The 2,946-nt window shown below is 37.2% G+C and overlaps 1 long non-coding RNA gene across 2 annotated transcripts; it reads left to right on the top strand.

The window, feature by feature from the left end:
• Window positions 1-529: 529 nt before the first annotated feature.
• Window positions 530-2,457, top strand: LOC138504804 (uncharacterized). 2 transcript variants are annotated; one of them, XR_011279984.1, is made up of 4 exons: window positions 530-579; window positions 676-790; window positions 951-1,050; window positions 1,595-2,457. It is a non-coding gene; the product is annotated as an uncharacterized lncRNA (long non-coding RNA). The 2 variants fall into 2 exon arrangements; XR_011279985.1 differs by lacking the exon at window positions 951-1,050.
• The last annotated feature ends 489 nt before the right edge of the window (window positions 2,458-2,946 follow it).

Consider the following 2,946-nt stretch of genomic DNA (forward strand, 5'->3'; position numbering starts at 1 on the left):
TCAAATATGCACTCTCACAGACAAGAGCTCCGTAATTGCGGCGTTCTTTACACGTGCACCATTGTTGCATTGTTAAAGTGCTAAAAAGCTTTAGGTCTAATAGCGATATTTTACATTATGCATAATTAACAACACACGCATTTTTTTTTTAAATTGGCAAACAACTCTCTGCGCATTTTGCCTTCCAAAACTTGGGCTCAGAGTTATGCCCGCATACGAGTGCATATAATTAATTAATATGTACGTACTTTTAAAAATCTGTAAACCTGGTTTTACAAATAGGTTTTTCAATTTCTGTTTTTTGTGAGGTATTAAGGTAATTGTATACCAACAGCAGTATACAAACTTTGGCCTTTACTCATCAACGCCTCGCAAACATTGCCTTTTACTTCCTACTTCTTGAGGAAGGCTCGTTCCTTATTCGCCAATCACAGGCAACCTTTGCAACCTTGCAAGTTTTACACCTACCAAGAGGCTCGAATCCTCTAACCAATCAGGTTGTCCCTCACACATCCAAGGCTAGTGCAAGCCCGGACGCTGAAGAGTGAGGACATACTTTCATGTTGCACACAAATAAAGGTATTGCCGCCCGCACTTTTTCAATCCCATAATCATTTCCCAACAATGCTCTGCTGCACATCTAACTTTATTTTTCACACTGTGTTTTTTCCACAGTTCATTGCTGCCAAGTCTGCGCTCTTCTAGAATACATGCAAAGATGCCCCCCCTCCTTTTCTGAAGCATCATTTGTTTGAGCTTCGTTGCGTTCATCAAACTTTGCAATTATAAGGTATCCCGCCGTTTTGCATATGTTTTGTCCAAAACCAGTATACAAACAATGTTTATGTTTGCCTAGCCCGCGTTTCTTCAACCCCAAAATCAATTTCAACAATGCTCCGTTGCACATCCAACTCCATTTATATTTTTTTCTCACTGTATTCTTTTCACAGTTCATTGCTGCCAAGTCTGCGCTCATCTAGAATGCATGCAAAGATGTCTCCCCTCCTTCTCTGAAGCATCATTTGTCTGCGCTTCTTGGCGCTTGGCTTGGTAAACTTTGCAATTATAAGATATCCCGCTGTTTTGCACATTTTTTGACTAAATCCAGTATACAACGTTTTTGTTTGCCCAGCCAAAAAACAAAGTTGGTGTTAATACGCCATGATATCTCTGCAGTTACACTCTGTGTACTTTTTTTAACATGAAACATTGCACACATTATTTTCGTTTGTTTAAATTACAGGACTGCACTTTGCCCATTCTTTTCAACACTTTGATTTACTGCACCCGAACTCAAGGCATCGACGTGTTAACTCCACCTGTGGGTCGTTAGCAGCTTACCTGCCTGATTTGCAGAATTTTGCTCTTCCTCCAAAGTTGTCCTTGGCCAGTTCCCTACAAAAACCATGCCCCATTGATTGGATAAGCTAATTTTTAGGGTATTCATAGTCATGAAGCAGTCAAATAGAAACATAACTTAATGTTTAGATGTTTCAGCCAACATGATCTAGTAAGCCACAAGTAATTTACTTTATTTTAATTTAAATTTCAACTTTATTTATTATATTTTTTCTTCCGTGTCTGCTTCCCATAGGGACAACTTGCCCTGAGGAAGGCACTATTTGAAACCATTGCCTGGCAGGAGGCACTGTTGCCGAAACGTGTGGTAGATGTCCAATTGGATACCTGAGCATAGGCAGACCTGCCCAGAGAATTATGAATAAAGAGTGAAGAAAGACAATCAGCCTGTGAAATTTACGAATTTGAAAAGAAGAAAAACCATACTCTTTCCTGTCCCTGCACCTTTCTTCCCCAAAAATGTCCCTTTGTCCTCAATATACATTTTTCTGTCCCTAACTTCATTCAGTTTGGGAAATTATTCACCTTCTTATAGTGTGTGTTAATTGAACTATGCCACAATATGTCCCTTCTTTTCAATGTGAATATTAATTTGTACATAGACTGATGTTGTTGTTCTTTTTGTAACTACTTGAATACATTTAAATATAATTTCTTGTAGACCACTAGAATCTTACTTTGGCTCACATCAAAATCTCAATGAAATAACCATAATACTGAAACACTTTAAACAAACTTTTGTGATTCTTAAGAACTTGTTTTCTATTTGCGGTGGAACCTTTGTTTTACTGTTTTGATATTTGTCCTACTCCACCGTAACAGATAGGACACTCCCCACCATTTGTATGTAATCAATTCCAACATTGACCAACAAATAATAGAAGTGTGTTCCATGTTAAATTGCGTTTTGGATACAGCAAAACTGCTTCTATTCCAAGGAACAGTACACATTGTTAAGTGGTGTAAAACATTCTTTAAAAATCTATCATTTATTTCCTTGACTTCAGACCAGTATATAATATAGCTTGTTGTCTTTGTTTAAAACAGGCTAGCCCTCATGGGAAAAATCAGTTTTGTTTCTCTTTGAATAAAGTTAATTCTTTGTTGCCCCATCTTTCATGGTTTTCAATTCTTTAAGTCCCATAAGCCTCAGCTATAAATACCTGTACCAAGTGTATGGCTAAATTATCGATCATCCTCTTTTTGGTAATTCTAAGGTGTGCAGGAATCCATTCTCTTGCTTGGTGTTTAGTACTACCAATGTACAGTTTTTAAATACACGGATAATGGGATAGCTAACATATGCACTTATACAATGTATGAATGGCATCCTTTTAAATATTTAGTGGAATCCAGTCTTAACATCGCCAAAATAAGTTGTTTCAAAAACACTGACCAATGAATTTCTTTTCAGAGTTTCAAAAGACATGATTCAACAGGTCTATTCATTGCTGACATAGAATCTAATGTCTTGCTTTAAAACGCCAGCCATCCTTCCACAGAGCTACTTTAAATGATAAACTAGCACTGCTCAGAATTTCAAAACCAAAACGAACTTATTTCACTTTAAGAGAACCTTTTCCAGAG

This window comes from Ambystoma mexicanum, chromosome 11, assembly GCF_040938575.1.
Source record: "Ambystoma mexicanum isolate Mex_15411 chromosome 11, UKY_AmexF1_1, whole genome shotgun sequence".
Classification (NCBI taxonomy): Eukaryota; Metazoa; Chordata; class Amphibia; order Caudata; family Ambystomatidae; genus Ambystoma; species Ambystoma mexicanum.